This window comes from Manis pentadactyla, chromosome X (assembly GCF_030020395.1).
Source record: "Manis pentadactyla isolate mManPen7 chromosome X, mManPen7.hap1, whole genome shotgun sequence".
Lineage (NCBI taxonomy): Eukaryota > Metazoa > Chordata > Mammalia > Pholidota > Manidae > Manis > Manis pentadactyla.
Window position 1 is genome coordinate 48,952,700 of NC_080038.1, and position 23,126 is coordinate 48,975,825.

At 40.8% G+C, this 23,126-nt stretch overlaps 1 long non-coding RNA gene across 1 annotated transcript in view; it reads right to left on the reverse strand.

The window, feature by feature from the left end:
- Positions 1–1,837: 1,837 nt before the first annotated feature.
- The window catches only part of LOC130681907 (uncharacterized), an 89,453-nt gene continuing 68,164 nt past the window's right edge, over positions 1,838–23,126 (reverse strand). The window contains exons 2-3 of the long non-coding RNA XR_008995185.1: positions 2,682–2,861; positions 1,838–2,175 (exon numbers count right to left, since the gene is read on the reverse strand). This is a non-coding gene — a long non-coding RNA (uncharacterized LOC130681907). The remainder of the gene's footprint in view (positions 2,176–2,681; positions 2,862–23,126) is intronic.

A 23,126-nucleotide genomic window follows, 5' to 3' on the forward strand; every position in this document is an offset into this window, starting at 1 on the left:
TCTGGAGTTGGCAGGGAGGCTGATGGTGGCGGAGTATTAGGGACCGGGGGCTGGGTGCTGACGGCCTTGGAGGCATATAAGGTGGAGGTGATATTAACTCTTCCTCTAGGTCACCAGCAAGAATCCGTGGAAGCTCAGGCTTCTGTTGATTCTTTGTAGGCTTCTTTGTTGAGGCGACTAAGACCCTACCCTGTCCCTGCCTGTTGCAAGTGAATTGCACCCAAGGGAGAAGGGTCTGGGCTATTCCTAACCATTAATATAGGAGAACTGGTCAGGATGACCTGGATCTCCAGTGATGACCTGCCAGACCTGGCAGACTGTTGGGACATCTAGGGCCCCTTCCAGAGGCCATCCTGCACTAAAGGTGGGCTATTCAGATTCACACAGGGTTTTTAACCTGCTGGGAGTTAATTTTACTCCTTAGTCTTTTGAAAATCCCTTCCTCAAATTTTTGATCATGGTGTCAAGAACTGTGTGTTTGCTGTGTCCTGACCCCTGAAGTGTCTGTGTAACAGTGCTACAACAACAGACAAGGAAGGGGTGCCTCCTCTAGAGAGGAGACCAATCAGATGCCCATCTGTTTGCGCTCCTCTCTGAGACTTTGATCAGCCTGGACTAAGGGGCACCCGTATAAGCCCTGGACCAGGTCAGCTGAACCTGAGTCACCGTTATGTCATGGCAGCCAACTGCAAATGCAGATGAGGGCCCACTCAGATTCTGTAGCACAGGCCGTGGAATCACAGACTCAGTGCAGACTGAATGGCTTCAGCTGCCCTTCACACTCACTCACACACTCAGTCCAGAGTTTAAACATTCCCCCTTGGGAATGTCTACCTATGAGACTTCTAATAAGTCTCTGGGAGGTGATCAGGCTCCCCTTCCACCCCAACAGGTGAGAATTGGCTGGGTCAGGGGCCCTAGGGCCTTACCGGATTCAGCGTTGGAACCAGGTCCTCACCTGCCAAGCCTCCTTGAGTCCAGCGGGAACAGTGGAGCAGGGCCGGTCCAGGGTGACCGGGTGGGAGACTGCTGTAAGATCAGGCAGGGAGTGCCTTCTCGCCTTCTCGGTTGTGATCTCCTGTTCCATCACCACCCCGCTGTTGCCCCAAACTGGTGGCAACAAAGGGCCAGCGCAGTTGGGTTTCCTGGTCACGGAACCAAATGTTACAGAAAATATTGGAAAAACCTGGACTGGATTACTGATGGAAGAACCAAGCAGCACTCGGAAGTCTTGGAGTGTTGAGGGTTTATTTTATACCGGTGGGCTCAGGGGGTAGTAATCTCCCAAGGTCTGAGCCCCAATCAAAGGCAAGGGGAGCAATATATATCTTTCTACCTCTGTATCTGTAACATTTCCTTTGTGCACAGCAAATGAGCAAGCAAGGGGGAGTAAGTGCCTGGCAGAGCAGGGAGTGAAGGGGAGGAGGAAGTTAAGGGAGTTTCTGTTGTCTTTGCTAAGAAGAGCAGAAAAAGGGAGCCACCTGGACTAGACTGCTGTCCTTGTAAGTTTTTCTCTATCAGTTCCAGTACCAATTCAATCACGGCTACAATTCGGACTATCTTTATTTACTTGTCAAGCTGTGAGCTGCTCAAGGGCAGGGAACCTGTCTGCATCATCTGCATACATCCAGAACACTACCCAGAGCACAGTAGGTGTCAATAAATGATTGCAAAGCTGAATCAGGCATGACTCTTCAAATGAAAACTGAGGGGTTCAGCTTGGTGGTTCTTTGCAATTCTGACATCCTTTATTTCTGCAAAAACTGATTTTGGCTATGTTGGTATCAAACTCCTTTATGCAGAAAGTTAAATTTGCTGTATTGTGATTATTGCCATGTTTTAAATATGTGCCTTTGAGCTGCATGTGAGTAGGGCTGGGACAGTTATGGATCTTTACTCTCTACCAAGTTGGATGATAAAGACACAGAATTGTTTCACACACAATAAATTTAGTACCATAGTAATATGATTACTTATAATAACAACATTTAATCATTTATAACAACACTGCTTGCATAAAAATACTTATAGTCTTGGCAGAATATTACATAATATTTGCTAAGTCCTTTCACAAAGAGTCCTTTATTTAAGATGTTTGGCTTACAAGAGTTCAGCCCTTCAGGTAGTAAGAAAGCTCTCTCTGTTAGGCCAGGAATTTCAGTAGAGTAGGGCACTCTATGGAGAGAAAAACACACATTTATTAGTGCAGGTAAAATCTGATGGAGATTAATTTCTTGATTTTGGTTACTGCTTGGGCTCACACCATATCACTACCCACAGAGATTTTTGAAAAATCACCAATTCAGACAGTAGAAGTTTGAAATAATCCTTTCCCATGACAAGACCCTTCTTCTTACCCTTCAGTCCTTGAGCCAGTTCTTAGTAATACAAACCTGGCCCTGAAGTGCTCCCCACATACATTAGGGCAGCCATTTCTCATTATCAGGAGCCCCTCACTTCTGCTTTGCTCATTTCTCTGTTTATCCCAGTCACACCTAGAGATACACACTCCTTACTGAGGCCTACCACACACCAAGGACCTTACTCAACCCAGTACATGTGAGGACAACCCTCATACTGACCCTGTTTGGTGCACACCAGGCCGCACCAGGCATAACTTGCGATTCCCAATTTATTTAAGCAGATGCCCTTATATATTCCCCCAAGGTCTTTCTCATTACCTTTAAACTTCTTGTCAGCTATTCTCTGGCCCAGATACTTCTGTCCCACACAGGTTGAATGGACACAAATCGAGTTACCACATTGGGATACTTTCCATTCTTCAAAGCCAGCTGGGAATCTGCTATGTCCAGGTTAGTATCCTTCCCAGCATATAGGCAGTTACATAATAATACCTGGAACTGTTAGGCAGAAAGACAGAAATGAGCGGGATGAAAAGGAAAAAGGACCCTCAAAGATGACTCAGGGAGTTGATCAGATGAAGCCACAGGTTCCAAGAGTGACTCAGGAAATGTCCAGGGTCTCCCCAGATAAGAAACATCAGAAGCACAGGCACAGCACAGCCCCTGTCCTCATTTCACCAATCAGAGAAAAACCTAGAGAGCTAACAGCTGTCAATCAAGGATCTCTCTGCCCTGCCAAAATCACATAAAAGAAGCCTCAGAATGAGAATCCAGGCCTGCCTGTCTTATTTTAGGCAGGCCTGCTCTGTTACTCTATGCAGTGTATTAAAACTTACTTTGCTTTCTTGACATTGGTCTCTCATCTCACTGTATCTGACTTCCCTGCAACATAGAGCCGAGTCCTTTCCTTCCTAACAGAACAACAGAAGTGGGAGTCCTTCTAGTCTATACAGGCAGTTTTATATTCAGCTTTACCTATACAAGTGATCTTGTCCATTAAAACTAGTTAATACAGGGACCTTCACTTTAAGTAAGCCTCAAGCCAGACAGAGAGGTTTCTCACTTTGATATCCTCAGTATCATTTCCATTATGGACCTTCTCCTCTACAGACCTGTACCCTGCTGATTACCACCCATATCAGGGACCTTCTTGTCCTGATAGGCTTATCTAAGTAGGCCTACCCACACCTGCATCTCTGTTGTGCCCATTCTGTTAGTGTAGTGTTCTCTGTAGACTGCCTTCTGCTCAGTCCCTTCCACAACTGGCTTCTTCCCTCTTCTACATGTTCCATCCTCCTCAGTTCCTTCTTATTACAGGAATTCCAATTTACATTATTTTTCTGCAGCTTCATTCAACAACAGCCTTGAAATCTAATCTTGTCAGTATGTGTAGATCAATATTATTCTGTTTAATTCTTACATAGTACAGTATTCCATCATGTGAAAACGTTTTCCTATTTTGGTATCCATTCTTGTACTCAACAAATATATACTGAGCATTTACTATGTGTCAAACTGTCCTCTGAGTGCTAGGGTGATGCCAGAATTCTTGTTCACAAAGCTGAAGAATGAGCTTCACAAACAATCAAGGTAGGAGAGCAAGGTACAGGCTTTTATTTAGAGATAAAGTGAAGGGACAGAGCTCCTGGCTCACGTCAGGAGGGGACAAGAGAGTCCTTGGTAGGCTCATTGTCTAGGGGTTTAATGAGTGGTTGAGGATTTTCAGGAATGCGGATAAAGGGTTAGGGGTGCAGAATTGTTGAGTGGTCCCAGAATGCTCATTTTTGCTGAGTAATAGAAGAAATTTCCTGTTCTGATTCTTTCTCAAGATAGCAGATTCCCTCTGGGAGTATGTCAATTAAGACTGCCTACCCTGCTCCCAAGGTGGGCTGGGTTGTTGCCTGTTTGCTGAAGTGTGCTAAGAATCTTACTTCTTAACTTCTTGGGCTGTTTATAGTTGGGCTTATTTACTAAATTATTCTTTTTCCTAGGTTGCAGATTACTTGGTTAGGATTAGAGAAGGAAATACAGCACATAGGTATGGTTAAATAAGCAGGGCCTTTTAGCAGGCTAAGGTAAATTTTACAGTGTCATGATCTAAATTGATACAGTGAAGACACAGGTTATGCTGAGACACTTGTCTGCAGAACACTCAAACATTCCAGGCCAAGTTGCTCCTGACCTTTTGAGCTTTAACTGATCTCACTGAAGATGTTTATATTCCTAGTCCCCTATCTTTACCCTAGAGAATTAGTGTGACTCTGACTTTGCATTATGATTAACACAGAGTTCCAATAGGGACTTCTTTGCACATTGCTACATTGTTCTGATGGTAATTATCTTGCTCTGCTTTTTCTCCTGAGGCCCTCACCCTACTCTGCCTAAACCCAGGGTCCCTGTCTCAGGGGAATTAGCAATTGAAAAAAATTCCTGCTTTCAGGGTTGTTGCAAATAGCAAAATGTCATTCTTTTTTTGGCTGAATAATCAAGCTGATACTCTGCTGTGGAAAGCCAATAATGAACAGATGAATGTGCATTTCAGTGCAACAGATATCCTCTTTCATTCCTCCAGCCACATAACTCTCATTTTGTTCTCTTCTTCACAGTTGACCTTGAAGAACAGGTTGTGTTTTCCCATGGCCTTTTCTACCAGCCATTCCATACCCCACTCAAGCTTCTGACTCAGATATCTCACTAAAACAACACTGGGCACCAACAATGACATCCTTCATAAAATTCCCTTATGATATTTATCATTCCACATTTTAGTTAAATTCTCTGCAATCTCTTGCACTTTATTAAATTCTCCACGCTCTTTCTTTTTCCCTTTTCTGGCTACCACTCTTCAGTTTTCCTAAATTATCATCTACATCCTTAAGAATTATATTATATATCTTCAGTCCAAATCTTTTCCTCCAGCTCCAAACCCACATATGCAAATGCCTGCTACATATTTTTGCTTGAATGTCCCACAGATATCTTTAATTTAGTAGGAGTAAAACAACTCATCATTTAAACCCTGCTTCTCTTTGCCTCTGTTCCATATACTCCCTTGCCTGAGCACAAAGCCATTTCCTTCTCAGATCTCCCAACCGTTTTGTTTTTTCCTTGAGAACTAGTTTTCTCATCACTTCATTCAGGCCTCTCCACATATCTCTGCTCAAACTCTTTTCAATTCAAATAGGCTTCCTACTGCCTTAAGGTTGAGACTTCTACATTAGTACAGGAGGCCCATTTAGACACTTATTCACTTTCATTATACCAAGATAGTCATTGAATGGGATCTTTAAAGCTACATTTATGCCAAAGCTTTCCAAACGTGTGTGTGTGTTCTAGAGTTTCAATTGTTAGATCTGGGACACATTTTCCTTATGAGTAAGGTTGCTAGGTGAAGAAAATAAAAATACAGGCTAACGAAAAAGTTGGTGGCATGAGAGGAGAGACAGAGGCTTCCTCCTAAAATGGTATACAATTAGAAAATGTAGTTGGTGCAATTAATCCTGAGAGAGTAACAGGAAAAAGGATGGTGCCAGACTGCACACACCTGGGGAAAAGAGTAGACCTCACTGAATGGGGTAATGTACCAGAGCTGTGACTCAGTGGGACCTGAGCCCTTCCCCCACCCCAGCTCACGGCGGGAGGAAGAGAAACTGAGCAGGTAGGGAGTGGAAGGCTTGGGACTGCTGAATACCTAGCTCTGGAGATCTGCGCTGGGAGCACAGGCCTACATTTCATGGTGCTTTCATCATACTCTTCTGATTACAGGGATGGAAAGCAGGGACAGGTGGAGTTCCTGGGGAGACTGGTATTCCAGCTGCTTGTGGAAAGCAGGGATCCATATTCGGCTGCTCTGGGACAAAAGCTTATACCTGGGTGCTTGGTCCACTAGTTCAGGCAGTGGAGACAGGAATAGCAGCCAGGAAGGAGGGATCAGCTCTTTCCTCCCCCAAGGCACCAATACTGCTCCCCTGCGACCCCTAACAATGCTACAGGGGCTGAGCAGCTCCAGAATATGGATTATGAACACTAGAGGGCACCATATACAAATATGAAATGCCAAAGAAACCTGGTCCAGAGTAAAATTATTAATACAACTCCCAAGAAAGATTTAAATGATATGGATGTCGTGACTATTCCTGAAAGGGAGTTAAAAATAACAATCATCAACATGCTAATGGAGGTACAGGAAGACATCCAAGAACTCAGGAATGAATTCAAGTCGGAGATCCAATCATCGAAGAGCATGATGCAGGGTATCAAAAGCAGGTTGGATATGGTAGAAGAGAAGATAAATGAAATAGAAACCAGAGGAGAGGAATACAAAGAAGCTGAGGCACAGAGAGAAAAAAGGCTCTCTAAGAATGAAAGAATATTGAGAGAACTGTTTGACCAATCCAAAAGGAACAATATTCGAATTATAGGGATACCAGAAGAAGAAGAGAGAGAGAAAGGGATAGAAAGTGTCTTTGAGGAGGTAGTTGCTGAAAACTTCCCCAATCTGGGGAAGGACATAGTCTCTCAGGCCATGGAGATCCACCGATCTCCCAACACAAGGGAACCAAGGAAGACAACACCAAGACACATAGTAATTAAAATGAAAAAGATCAAGGATAAGGACAGACTGTTACAAGCAGCCAGAGGCAGAAATAAGATCATATACAAAGGAAAGCCCATCAGGCTAACATCAGACTTCTCAGCAGAAACCTTACAGACCAGAAGGGAGTGGCATGATGTGTTTAATGCCATGAAGCAGAAGGACCTGGAACCAAGATTACTTTATCTGGCAAGACCATCATTTAAATTTGAAGGATGGATTAAACAAATTCCAGATAAGCAAAAGCTGAGAGAAATTACCTCCCACAAACCATCTCTACAGTCTATTTTGGAGGGACTGCTATAGATGGAAGTGTTCCTAAGGCTGAATAGCTGTCACCAGAGGAAATAAAACCACAGTAAAGAAAGTAGAACAGCTAGTTACTAAGCAAGTGGAAAATTAAACTATCCCCAAAGTCAATCAAGGGATAGACAAAAAGTACAGAATATGATATCTAATATATAAAGAATGGAGGAGGAAGAAAAAGGAGGAGAAACAGAAAAGAACCTTTAGATTGTGTTTATAACAGCATACTAAGTGAGTTAAGTTAGACTCTTAGATAGTAAGGAAATTAACCTTGAACCTTTGGTAACCACGAATCTAAAGGCTGCAATGGCAATAAGTACATACCTATCGATAATCACCATAAATGTAAATGGGCTGAATGCACCAATCAAAAGGCAGAGTCATGGAATAGATAAAAAAAAACAAGACCCATCTATATGCTGCTTACAAGAGACTCACCTCAAACCCAAAGACATGCACAGAATAAAAGTCAAGGGATGGAAAAAGATATTTCATGTGAGCAACAGGGAGAAAAAAGCAGGTGTTGCAGTACTAGTATCAGACAAAATAAACTCCAAAACAAAGAAAGTAACAAGAGAGGCGGAGCCAACATGGCGGCGTGAGTAGGACAGTGGGAATCTCCTCCCAAAAACATATATACTTTTGAAAATACAACAAACACAACTAGCCCTAAAAGAGAGACCAGAAGACGCAGGACAGTGGCCAGACTGCAGCTACACCAGCGAGAACCCAGCGACTGGTGAAAGGGGTAAGATACAAGCCCCGGCCCGGCGGGACCCGAGCGCCCCTCCCCCCAGCTCCCGGCGGGAGAAGAATAGGCAGAGCGGGAGGGAGACGGAGCCCAGGACTGCCGAACACCCAGCCCCAGCCATCCGGGCCAGAGCGCAGACACAGTACATGCCCAGGGGGCCCTGGATACTGGGGGAACAGGGAGTAAGAACTCTGAGTGGGTGCTGAAGCTGATGCCCCTGTGACAAAGAAAAGCGGGGGCTTTTTGAAAGTCTTAAAGGGACAGGGACTTAACAGCTTGACGGAAACAACCCAGGTCACAGTACAGCAGCTGGAAATTACAGGGAAAACCGGGTGCACTAACCCCCTGGGCAACAGCTCTGAGACCCCGCACGGAGGCAAACAGTCAAGCAGCACCCCCATCCATCACCCCACCGGGCGCTGCGAAAGCAGAGAAGCAGCCTGAGACAAATTCCGCCCACAGAAAGGGAAATTTCTCCCTTCCGGCCAGGCAAGACACAAAGACCCACTCTACACGCAATTACCCAACACAAGCCACTAGGGGTCGCAGTTGCCCCAGTAAAGAAAGGCCAGTAGTAAGTGAAAATTTTGGCCCTCCCAGCTGACAGTCAATAGCACCTGTCAACATGAAAAGGCAAAAAAATATGATCCAGACAAGACTAACCCAGACAGCTTCAGCATCAGCTACATCTTCCCCTGAGAAGGAATCTGGGGAGATAGATTTAGCCAGTCTACCTGAAAAAGAATTCAAAACAAAAGTCATAACCATGCTGATGGACTTGCAGAGAAATATGCAAGAACTAAGGAAGGAGAATTCAGAAATAAAACAAGCTCTGGAAGGACTTCAAAACAGAATGGACGAGATGCAAGAGACCATTAATGGACTAGAAAACAGAGAACAGGAACGCAGAGAAGCTGATGCAGAGAGAGATAAAAGGATCTCCAGGAATGAAAGAATTTTAAGAGAGCTGAGTGATCAATATAAAAGGAATAATATAAGAATCATAGGCATTCCAGAAGAAGTAGAGAGAGAAAAGGGGATAGAAAATGTCTTTGAAGAAATAATTGCTGAAAATTTCCCCAAACTAGGGGAAGAAATGGCCTCTCAGACCACAGAGGTACACAGAACTCCCATGACAAGGGATCCAAGGAGGACAACACCAAGACACATAATAATTAAAATGGCAAAGATCAAAGACAAGGACAAAGTATTACAAGCAGCCAGAGAGAAAAAAAAGGTTACCTACAAAGGAAAACCCATCAGTCTATCATCAGACTTCTCAACAGAAACCCTACAGGCCAGAAGAGAATGGCATGATATACTTAATGCAATGAAACAGAAGGGCCTCGAACCAAGACTACTGTATCCAGCACGAATATCATTTAAATATGAAGGAGGGATTAAACAATTCCCAGACAAGCAAAAGTTGAGGGAATTTGCCTCCCACAAACCACCTCTACAGGGCATCCTACAGGGACTGCTCTAGATGGGAGCACTCCTAAAAAGAGCACACAACAAAACACCCAACATATGAAGAAGGGAGGAGGAGGAATAAGAAGGGAGAGAAATAAAGAATCATCAGATTGTGTTTATAATAGCTCAACAAGCGAGTTAAGTTAGACAGTAAGACAGTAAAGAAGCTAACCCTAAACCTTTGGTAACCACAAACTTAAAGCCTGCAATGGCAATAAATTCATACCTTTCAATAATCACCCTAAATGTAAATGGACTGAATGCACCAATCAAAAGACACAGAGTAATAGAATGGATAAAAAAGCAAGATCCATCCATATGCTGCTTACAAGAGACTCACCTCAAACCCAAAGACGCGCACAGACTTAAAGTCAAGGGATGGAAAAAGATATTTCAAGCAAACAACAGAGAGAAGAAAGCAGGTGTTGCAATTCTGGTATCAGACAAAACAGACTTCAAAATAAAGAAAGTAACAAAAGACAAAGAAGGACATTACATAATGATAAAGGGCTCAGTCCATCAAGAGGATATAACCATTATAAATATATATGCACCCAACACAGGAGCACCAACATACCTGAAACAAATATTAACAGAACTAAAGGAGGAAATAGAATGAAATGCATTCATTCTAGGAGACTTCAACACACCACTCACTCCAAAGGACAGATCCACCAGACAGAAAATAAGTAAGGACACAGAGGCACTGAACAACACACTAGAACAGATGGACCTAATAGACATCTACAGAACTCTACATCCAAAAGCAACAGGATACACGTTCTTCTCAAGTGCACATGGAACATTCTCCAGAATAGACCACATACTAGGACACAAAAAGAGCCTCAGTAAATTCCAAAAGATTGAAATCCTACCAACCAACTTTTCAGACCACAAAGGCATTAAACTAGAAATAAACTGTTCAAAGAAAGCAAAAAGGCTCACAAACACATGGAGGCTAAACAACACGCTCCTAAATAATCAATGGATCAATGACCAAATCAAAATGGAGATCCAGCAATATATGGAAACAAATGACAACAACAACACTAAGCCCCAACTTCTGTGGGACGCAGCAAAAGCAGTCTTAAGAGGAAAGTATATAGCACTCCAAGCATATTTAAAAAAGGAAGAGCAATCCCAAATGAACGGTCTAATGTCACAACTATCAAAATTGGAAAAAGAAGAACAAATGAGGCCTAAGGTCAGCAGAAGGAGGGACATAATAAAGATCAGAGAAGAAATCAATAAAATTGAGAAGAATAAAACAATAGCAAAAATCAATGAAACCAAGAGCTGGTTCTTCGAGAAAATAAACAAAATAGATAAGCCTCTAGCCAGACTTATTAAGAGGAAAAGAGAGTCAACACAAATCAACAGTGTCAGAAATGAGAAAGGAAAAATCATAACAGATCCCGCAGAAATACAAAGAATTATTAGAGACTACTATGAAAACCTATATGCTAACAAGCTGGGAAACCTAGGAGAAATGGACAACTTCCTAGAAAAATACAACCTCCCAAGACTGACCCAAAAAGAAACAGAAAATCTAAACAGACCAATTACCAGCAACGAAATTGAAGCGGTAATCAAAAAAACTACCAAAGAACAAAACCCCCGGGCCAGATGGATTTACCTCGGAATTTTATCAGACATACAGGGAAGACATAATACCCATTCTCCTTAAAGTTTTCCAAGAAATAGAAGAGGAGGGGATACTCCCAAACTCATTCTATGAAGCTAACATCACCCTAATACCAAAACCAGGCAAAGACACCACCAAAAAAGAAAACTACAGACCAATATCCCTGATGAACGTAGACGCAAAAATACTCAACAAAATTTTAGCAAACCGAATTCAAAAATACATCAAAACCATCGTACACCATGACCAAGTGGGATTCATCCCAGGGATGCAAGGATGGCACAACATTCGAAAGTCCATCAATATCATCCACCACATCAACAAAAAGAAAGACAAAAACCACATGATCATCTCCATAGATGCTGAAAAAGCATTTGACAAAGTTCAACATCCATTCATGATAAAAACTCTCAGCAAAATGGGAATAGAGGGCAAGTACCTCAACATAATAAAGGCCATCTATGAAAAACCCACAGCCAACATTATATTGAATAGCGAGAAGCTGAAAGCATTTCCGCTGAGATCGGGAACTAGACAGGGATGCCCACTCTCCCCACTGTTATTTAACATTGTACTAGAGGTCCTAGCCACGGCAATCAGACAAAAGAAAAAAATACAAGGAATCCAGATTGGCAAAGAAGAAGTCAAACTGTGACTATTTGCAGATGACATGATACTGTACATAAAAAACCCTAAAGACTCCACCCCAGAACTACTAGAACTGATATCGGAATACAGCAAAGTTGCAGGATACAAAATCAACACACAGAAATCTGTGGCTTTCCTATATACCAACAATGAACCAACAGAAAGAGAAATCAGGAAAACAACTCCATTCACAATTGCATCAAAAAAAATAAAATACCTAGGAATAAACCTAACCAAAGAAGTGAAAGACTTATATTCTGAAAACTACAAGTCACTCTTAAAAGAAATTAAAGGGGACACTAACAGATGGAAACGCATCCCATGCTCATGGCTAGGAAGAATTAATATCGTCAAAATGGCCATCCTGCCCAAAGCAATATACAGATTTGATGCAATCCCTATGAAACTACAAGCAACATTCTTCAATGAACTGGAACAAATAATTCAAAAATTCATATGGAACCACCAAAGACCCCGAATAGCCAAAGCAATCCTGAGAAAGAAGAATAAAGTAGGGGGGATCTCACTCCCCAACTTCAAGCTCTATTATAAAGCCATAGTAATCAAGACAATTTGGTACTGGCACAAGAACAGAGCCACAGACCAATGGAACAGACTAGAGAATCCAGACATTAACTCAGACATATATGGTCAATTAATATTTGATAAAGGAGCCATGGACATACAATGGCGAAATGACAGTCTCTTCAACAGATGGTGCTGGCAAAACTGGACAGCTACATGTAGGAGAATGAAACTGGACCATCGTCTAACCCCATATACAAAAGTAAACTCAAAATGGATCAAAGACCTGAATGTAAGTCATGAAACCATTAAACTCTTGGAAGAAAACATAGGCACAAACCTCTTAGACATAAACATGAGTGACCTCTTCTTGAACATATCTCCCCGGGCAAGGAAAACAACAGCAAAAATGAACAAGTGGGACTATATTAAGCTGAAAAGCTTCTGTACAGCAAAAGACACCATCAATAGAACCAAAAGGAACCCTACAGTATGGGAGAATATCTTTGAAAATGACACATCCGATAAAGGCTTGACGTCCAGAATATATAAAGAGCTCTCACGCCTCAACAAACAAAAAACAAATAACCCAATTAAAAAATGGGCAAAGGAACTGAACAGACGGTTCTCCAAAAAAGAAATACAGATGGCCAACAGACACATGAAAAGATGCTCCACATCGCTAATTATCAGAGAAATGCAAATTAAAACTACAATGAGGTGTCACCTCACACCAGTAAGGATGGCTGCCATCCAAAAGACAAACAACAACAAATGTTGGAGAGGCTGTGGAGAAAGGGGAACCCTCCTACACTGCTGGTGGGAATGTAAACTTGTTCAACCATTGTGGAAAGCAGTATGGAGGTACATCAAAATGCTCAAAACAGACTTACCATTTGACCCAGGAATTGCACTCCTAGGAATTTACCCTAAGAATGCAGCAATCAAGTATGAGAAAGATCAGTGCACCCCTATGTTTATGGCAGCACTATTTACAATAGCCAAGAATTGGAAGCAACCTAAATGTCCATCGATAGATGAATGGATAAAGAAGACGTGGTACATATACACAATGGAATACTACTCAGCCATAAGAAAAGGGCAAATCCAACCATTTGCAGCAACATGGATGGAGCTGGAGGGTATTTTGCTCAGTGAAACAAGCCAAGCAGAGAAAGAGAAATACCAAATGATTTCACTCATCTGTGGAATATAAGAACAAAGGAAAAACTGAAGGAACAAAACAGCAGCAGAATCACAGAACTCAAGAATGGACTAACAGGTACCAAAGGGAAAGGGACTGGGGAGGACGGGTGGGTAGGGAGGGATAAGGGGGGGAGAAGTAGGGGGGTATTAAGATTAGCATCCATAGCGGGGTGGGAGAAAGGGGAGGGCTGTACAACACAGAGAAGACAAGTAGTGATTCTACAACAGGTTGCTACGCTGATGGACGGAGACTGTAAAGGAGTATATAGGGGGGACCTGGTATAGGGGAGAGCCTAGTAAACAAAGTATTCGTCATGTAAGTGTAGATTAATGATTAAAAAAAAAAATGCAGTTCCTATGTGGTGACCTCTAATGAGTTCTACACAATGATATAAAGGACATATAAAAGTGTAGGCAAAGGGTCTGTTTGTGTTTATACAGAGGATCAAAGCCTAATTTGGCTACCCCGAAAATGAACTAAGATACGATATGAAAGAGAACTTCCAACATCAGCACTCTCGGGAAGACTCATGCCAGAAGATGATCATCAAAAAACCCCAACAAAGATCCACGCACTGCTACAGCTGTAGATGCACTCATCCCACCAGCTCCTAGACTTGACATGGGAATGAAGGAGATATCTAAGCTGGCCTGTGCATACAGTAAAACAACAAATTTGACTGGATCTATACTGTTGGAACTCAACCAAGAATTAGGAGAAGTGCAAATTGTAGCGCTCCAAAATCTTACAACTACAGACTATTTACTGTTAAAAGAACATATGGGATGTGAACAGTGCCCAGGAATGGGTTGTTTTAATTTGTCTGATTTTTCTCAAACTATTCAAATTCAGTTAGATAATAACCATCATATCATTGATAAGTTTTCACAAATGCCTAAGGTGCCTAACTGGTTTTCTTGGTTTCACTGGAGATGGCTGGTAATTACAGGTATGCTTTGGTTATGTAACTATACTCCTATTATGTTAATGTGTGTGCGCAATTTAAGTAGTAGCTTAAAATCTATACATGCTGAAGTTACTCTACAAGAAGATATGTCAAAGAAATAATCAATCTTCCCATGTTTTCTTCCGCCTGCTACTTCTATAGCTTTTCTTCTTCCTTCCTAATTACAACGAATTCTTAAATAGAATTCTTGCCTCATATCAAATTTACCGAGTATCATAACTCCTCCAAGTGGTAAAGATACCTCAAGACAAATGCTGGTCATAGAAGCCACAGGGCATAAATATGCAAAGAAATAAAAAGCTAACCATTTCAAACAATAAGGCTTCTCTCTCACTTACCAACTTAACATTTCCCTGTATGGCCCCAGAAGATGACTGGTTAGCCAGAGACGGGTAAGATTCCTCAAGGGAGGAACAACCTAAGACAGGCACAGTCGCAGGGGGGTCATCAGGTGAGAAATTGGGGATCAACAGAGGTGAGGCTTAGAACCTCACCCTCCCTGTTCTGAGAGAAATCTTCTGCATATGTGGATGTTTTATTGCCCTTGTCTAGCTTGGATTAACACATAGTCTACAGGCACACACCTGATCATCTACATTTGCTCTCTTACAACACTAAACTATGTTTTCTACCTTTATGTTGTATCTACCTACCACTTCAGCATTTTATTAAAAATAATAAAGAGAGAAATGTGGTATCCACATATAAATCAAGTATAAAAATCAAATGTGTATTCATATTTGAACTGACTGTTTATAGTTCATAATGCATGAGCAAAACCAAAAGTTTCTGTGATGACTGCCCTTGTACTGTTCACCATGTAACTTATTCACTATGTAAGAATTTGTTCTCCATGTAAAAAAAAAAAAAAAAAAAAAAAGAAAGTAACAAGAGATAAAGAAGGACATTACATAATGATAAAGGGGTCAGTCCAACAAGAGGATATAACCATTTTAAATATATATGCACCCAAAACAGGAGTACCAGCATATGTGAAACAAATACAAACAGAACTAAACGAGGAAATAGAATGCAGTGCATTCATTTTAAGAGATTTCAACACACCATTCACTCCAAAGTATAGATCCACCAGGCAGAAAATAAGTAGGGACACAGAGGCACTGAACAACACACTAGAACTGATGGACCTAATAGACATCTACAGAACTCTACATCCAAAAGCAACAGGATACACATTCTTCTCAAGTGCACATGGAACATTCTCCAGAATAGACCACATACTAGGCCACAAAAAGAACCTCAGTAAATTCCAAAAGATTGAAATTCTACCAACCAACTTTTCAGACCACAAAGGTATAAAACTAGAATGAAATTGTATAAAGAAAGCAAAAAGGTACACAAACACTTGGAGGCTTAACAACATGCTCCTAAATAATCAATGGATCAACGACCAAATTAAAATAGAGATCAAACAATATATGGAAATAAATGACAACAACACAAAGCCCCAACTTCTGTGGGACGCAGTGAAAGCAGTCTTAAGAGGAAAGTGTATACCAATCCAGGCATATTTAAAGAAGGAAGAACAATCCCAAATGAATAGTCTAATGTCATAATTACCAAAATTGGAAAAAGAAAAACAAATGAGGTCTAAAGGCAGCAGAAGGAGGGACATAATAAACATCAGAGAAGAAATAAACAAAATTGAGAAAAATGAAACAATAGAAAAAATCAATTAAACCAAGAGCTGGTTCTTTGAGAAAATAAACAGAATAGATAAGCCTGTAGCCAGAATTATTAAGAGAAAAAGAGAATCTACACACATCAGTGGAAACAGAAACAAGAAAGGAAACATCACAATGGACCCCACAGAAATACAAAGAATTATTAGAAACTACCAAGAAGATCTATATGCTAACAAGCTGGAAAACCTAGAAGAAATGGACAACTTCCTAGAAAAATACAACCTTCCAAGACTGACCAACGAAGAAACACAAAATCTAAACAAACCAATTACCAGCAAAGAAATTGAAGCAGTAAACAAAAAACTACCCAAGAACAAAACCCCCAGGCCAGACGGATTTACTTCAGAATTTTATCAGACACACAGAGAAGATATAATACCCATTCTCCTCAACGTTTTCCAAAAAATAGAAGAGGAGGGAATACCCCCAAACTCATTCTATGAAGCCAATATCACCCTAATACCAAAACCAGGCAAAGACCACACCAAAAAAAGAAAATTGCAGACCAATATCCCTGATGGACGTAGATGCAAAAATACTCAATAAAATATTAGCAAACCAAATTCAAAAATACATCAAAAGGATCATTCACCACGACCAAGTGGGATTCATCCCAGGTATGCAAGGATGATAGAACATTCAAAAATTTATCAACATCATTCACCACATAAGCAAAAAGAAGGAAAAAAACCACATGATCATCTCCATAGATACTGAAAAAGCATTCGACAAAATTCAACATCCATTCGTGATAAAAACTCTAAACAAAATGGGTATAGAAGGCAAGTACCTCAACATAATAAAGGCCATATATGATAAACCCATAGCCAACATCATACTGAACAACGAGAAGCTGAAAGCTTTTTTGTGAGATCAGGAACAAGACAGGGATGCCCACTCTCCCCACTGTTACTCAACATAGTACTGGAGGTCCTAGCCATGGCAATTAGACAAAACAAAGAAAAGAAGGAATCCAGATTGGTAAGGAAGAAGTCAAACTGTCACTATTTGCAGATGACATGATAATGTACATAAAAAATCCTAAAGACTCCACTCAAAAATGACTAGAACTAATATCGGAATACAGCAAAGTTGCATGATACAAAATTAACACACAGAAATCTGTGGCTTTCCTAGACACGAACAATGAACTAATGGAAAGAGAAATTAGGAAAACAATTCCATTCACAATTGCATCAAAAAGAATAAAATACTTAGGAATAAACCTAACCAAGGAAATGAAAGACCTATACCCTGGATAGTATAAGACACTCTTAAGAGAAGATAAAGTGGACTCTAACAAATGGAAACTCATCCCATGCTCTTGGCTAGGAAGAAGTAATATCATCAAAATGGCCATCCTTCCCAAAGCAATATACAGATTTGATGCAATCCCTATCAAATTACCAACAACATTCTTCAACGAACTGGAACAAATAGTTCAAAAATTCATATGGAAACACCAAAGATCCCGAATAGCCAAAGCAATCCTGAGAAGGAAGAATAAAGTGGGGGAGTTCTCACTCCCCAACTTCAAGGTCTACTACAAAGCCACAGTAATCAAGACATTTTGGTACTGGCACAAGAACAGAGCCAGTGACCATTGGAACAGAACAGGGACTCGAGACATTAACCCAAACATATATGGTCAATTAATGTACGATAAAGGAGCCATGGACATACAATGGGGAAATGACAGTGTCCTCAACAGATGGTGATGGCAAAACTGGACAGCTACATGTAAGAGAATGGAACTGGATCACTGTCTAACCCCATACACAAAAGTAAATTCAAAATGGATCAAAGACCTGAATGTAAGTCGTAAAACCATAAAACTCTTAGAAAAAAACATAGGCAAAAAATCTTTTGGACATAAACATGAGCGACTTCTTCATGAACATATCTCCCCGGGCTAGGGAAACAAAACCAAAAATGAACAAGTGGGACTATATCAAACTAAAAAGCTTCTGTACAGCAAAGGACTCCATCAGTAGAACAAAAATATCCTACAGTATGGGAGAATATATTCATAAATGACAGATCCGATAAAGGGTTGACATCCAAAATATATAAAGAGCTCACACACCTCAACAAACAAAAAGCAAATAATCCAATTAAAAAATGGGTAGAGGGGCTGAACAGACAGTTCTCCAAAGAAGAAATTTGGATGTCCAACAGACACATGAAAAGTTGGTCCACATTGCTAGTCATCAGAGAAATGCAAATTAAAACCACAATGAGATATCACCTCACACCAGTACGGGTCACCACCATCCAAAAGACAAACAACAACAAATGTTGGTTGTAAGATAAATTCTAGCAGAAATAAGCAGGAGACGAGAGGCAACAAAGGGCCGGACTGTTTATTTGAGTGCAATTCCCGGGTGATGTTCCCCGGTCTGGGTATTACAGGCCGGGGAAGTCACACCCAGTCAGGGAGGTGGGGGCTTATAAGGGGTTAGGAGGAGTGGGAGGAGTGGGCAAGCTATCATAGGGGGCGTGGAGAGGTGTGATTGGCTAAAGGTGACATAATAGACAACTAGAAACTTTTTTTCCTTCCAAGAGGGAGGAGGCTGACATCTGGATCTTAGTTGGCACATCAGAAGGATGGAATTCAGGAGGAGCTGTCCCCTTACCATATAAGGCACAGACCTTGGGATCTGGTCTGTTCTCCTTTTATGGTATCTCTCTGTTCTGTTGGCATGTCCTTGTTTTTCCTTCCTCCTTCCTAACATTGGCAAGGTTGTGGAGAAAGAGGAACCCTCCTACACTGTTTGTGGGAATGTAAATTAGTTCAACCATTGTGAAAAGCAGTATGGAGGTTCCTCAAAAAGCTCAAAATAGAAATACCATTTGACCCAGTAATTCCACTTCTAGGAATTTACCCTAAGAATGCAGCAGCCCAGTTTGGAAAAGACAGATGCACCCCTATGTTTATCACAGCACAATTTACAATAGCCAAGAAATGGAAGCAACGTAAGTGACCATTAGTAGATGAATGGATAAAGAAGATGTGGTACATATACACAATGGAATATTATTCAGCCATAAGAAGAAAATAAATCCTACCATTTGCTCCATGGATGGAGCTAGAGGTTATTATGCTCAGTGAAATAAGCCAGGCATAGAAAGACAAGTACCAAATCATTTCACTCATATGTGGAGTATAAGAACAGAGGAAAACTGAAGGAACAAAACAGCAGCAGAATCACAGAACCCAAGAATGGACTAACAGTTATCAAAGGGAAAGGGACTGGGGAGGATGGGTGGGAAGGGAGGGATAAGGGTGGGGAAAAAGAAAGGGGGTATTACGATTAGCATGTATAATGTGGGCGGGGCATGGGAGGGATATGCAACACAGAGAAGACAAGTAGTGATTCTACAGCATCTTACTACACTGATGGACAGTGACTGTAACCGGGTATGTGGGGGGGACTTGATGAAGGGGGGAGTCTAGTAAACTTAATGTTCTTCATGTAATTGTAGATAAATGATAAAATGAATTTAAAATTTTTCAAAAAAAAATACAAGCTAACCAGCTAAATTTGACTTCTAATTGACTATGTATATCTACACTGAGATAAAAGAAAAATATTGTATAGTACATATAATACTAAAAACCTATTTGTTGTTTATCTGAAGTAAGTTATAAGTATCTGTTGCATATCCTTTTCTTTAATTTAATTTCTGTGATGAGTTGGCTTTCCTTAACAGTTTCTCGTTTTGAAGAATTTGTTTATAAAATTATGTGCAGTTGTGGTCTATGTTCTATTTTACAGTGTTACATAGTTTCTTCACTGATCACATCTAATTTATTTTGTTCACTGAACATTGTTTAATGAAAAAACATGCTAGCACTGATTTTACGAGCCTGTATACTTGTTAGGCAGGAAAATAGATAAGAGCGGGGTAGAAAAGAGAAAAAGACCCAAAATTAATCAATTAAATCTCAAAAAGCCAAGCGCAACTTGGCCTGGAATTTTTGAATATTCCCCAGAAAAAGGAAGGTACCTCATCATAGCCCATGTCTTTATTGTGTTAATCATGCAGGCCCAGCTTACTTTTTTACCTTTACTTACATGCTGTTTTTTTCTCCTTCAGGCCCTAATTAGGCAGTTTGTAACCTAGGCACCTAATTTAGCGTGCAGGCCCAGCATAAATCAGATAGTGAAAGGCAGGAAGGATTCCATCTTAAAGATTGTATTTTAATACTGAGGAAGTTAAAAATGTAAGATTCTTAATTTACTCTTTAGCAAACAGACAATAACTCAGCCCATCTTGGGGGCTTGGCAGGCAAGCTGTTTTATATGCTCCCAGTCCAAGATGCTGGTGTCCCAGGGAGAAATCAGGGCAGGTAGTTCCTTGTTTTAAGTAAGTATTCAAACACCACTTAACAAGTCTGCACCCCCAGCCCTTAGTCACATTCCTAAAGAATCCTTAAAAGGGGGAACCCCCAGCCTTTTGGGGTGCTCCACTCTCTGAGGTTGCCCACACTTTCTAAGTGCATAACCTCTTAACTTTAAACTCTCTCTTTTTAACCTTTCAGGGAGCATTCCTCTCCCTGGGGTTACCCACACTTCCTAGGTGTGTATCCTTTTAATCTTTTCCCAACCTTTCAGGAGCGCCTCTTCTCCAGGGCAGCCCACACCCCTCTTTCTCCAAGTGTACTCCTTTTGCCTTAAATAAACTTAAACGCATTGTCTCACTTAAACGCATTGTCTCTGCACCTCTCCAGTAGTGTTTTATTACTTTGCTTTGTCATTCTAATCCTCTGAATTCTGGCTTTAACCTTCACTCTATCCTATCTCAGACCAGTAAGGAGGGGCTTAGACCTGGGTTTGCAAATTACCGTCACCTGGGTGACCGGGAACTGCAGTTTACAGTCACACTCTTTAGTAACCTACCTGAAAGTCTCCCTTCTTCACCTATAGGTAGTTCGCACAACAAAATCTCACTCCATCCAGTGCTCTGTGGCTCCCCCAAAGCCTGGGGTGGTAGGGACTCAGTTCCCATGCCTTGCAGATCCAAGCAGACACTGGACACCAGGTGACCCTGGCTTAAGGAGTTAGCAGGGGTCATGCCCCATGCTGAGTGGCTGTTCAATGAACTTCCTTTATTATTCTATTCTGTCATTCCCTAACACTCTTACTTTAATGAATTCCTTTCTCACTTTGTCCACTGACTTCCCTGAGTCACTGAACTGAACTCTCCCTAATATATTGAACATGTGCCTGCATAACAAATATAGGAATTGCTTTTCAAATTTCATTTGTTGAAGCATATGAAAAGCATCTTTCATAACTTTCTTTTCCATTCTTCATCATTACATTGCATTTCTTTCTTTTAATTCCAGTGTAGTTGATATATAATCTTGTATTGGTTTCAAGTATACAGCACAGTAGATCAACAGTTACCCATATTATTAAATACCCATATTATTAATCCATATTAGTAAACCACTAGTGCAGTGACTGTCAACATAGGAAGATGCTACAGTCACTGACTATATTCTTCGTGCTCTACTATCATCCCCGTGAACAACTTTATATTATGATTGAGAATGTTTCTGCCCCTTTATCCCCCTCATCCTCCCTGCCCACCCACTACAGCCCCTCTCCCATGGTAACGACCAGTCACTTCTCAGTGTCTGTGATGCTACTGCTATTGTGTTCATTTTGTTTTTATATTCCACAAATAAGTGAAATCATATGGTATTTGTCTTTCTCTGCCCAGCTTATTTCACTGAGCATAATACCTTCTAGATCCATCACTGTTATCATAAATGGCAGGATTTCTTTCTTTTTTATGGCTGAATAATATTCCATGGTGTATATGTAACAGATCTTTATCCAGTCATCTATTGAGGGTTGCTTCCATATCTGGGCTATTGCAAATAATGCAGCAAAAAAACAAACAAAAAAAAACCCCATAGGGGTGCATATATATTTTTGAATCAGAGATTTTGTTTTCTTCAGGTAAATTCCTACAAGTGGAATTACTGGGTTGAATGGTATTTCTAGTTTTAGTTTTCTGAGGAACCTCCATACTGCTGTCCACAGTGGCTGGGCCAATTTACATTCCCACTAACAGTGTAGCTTCCCATTTCTCTGCATCCTCACCAGCACTTATTTCTTGCCTTTTGTGTGGTGCCCATTCCAACTAGTGTGAGGGGATATCTATTGTGGTTTTGATTTGTATTTCCCTGATGATTAGCAATGAAGAGCATATTTTCATGTGCATGTTGGCCATCTGAATTTCTTCTTTGGAAAAATGTTCAGGTCCTCCACCCATGTTTTAGTTGGGTTTTGGTGTTGAGTCATATGTGTTCTTTATATATTTTGGATGTTAATCCCTTGTCATATAAATTGTTTATGAATATACCCTCCCATACCATAGGTTGCTTTTTTGTTCTGCTGATGGTGTCCTTTGCTATACAGAAGTTTTTTGGTTTGGTAGTCCCACTTGCTCACTTTGATTTTGTCTCCATTTCCTGAGAAGATGTCTACAGGAAAAAAATGCTCATGACTATGTTCAAGAGATTTTTGTCTATGGTTTCTTCTAAGAGTTTTATGGTTTCATGTCTTACATTTAGGTGCTTAATCTATTTTGAGTTTACTTTTTTGTATGCAGTTAGACAGTAATCCAGTTTTATCCTCCTACATGTAACTGTCCATTTTTCCCAATACCAGTTATTGAAGAGGCTGTCTTTTCCCCTTTGTATATTCATGGCTTCTTTATCATGTATTAACTGACCATATATGCATAGCTTTATACCTGAGTCTCTATTCTGTTCTATTTATCTATGGATCTGATCTTGTGCCAGAAACATACTGTTTTGATTACTGTGGCTTTGTAGTATAGCTTGAAGACAGGGAGCTTAATACCTCCAGTTTTGTTCTTTTTTCTCAGGATTGCTTTGACTGTTCAGGGTCTTTTGTGGT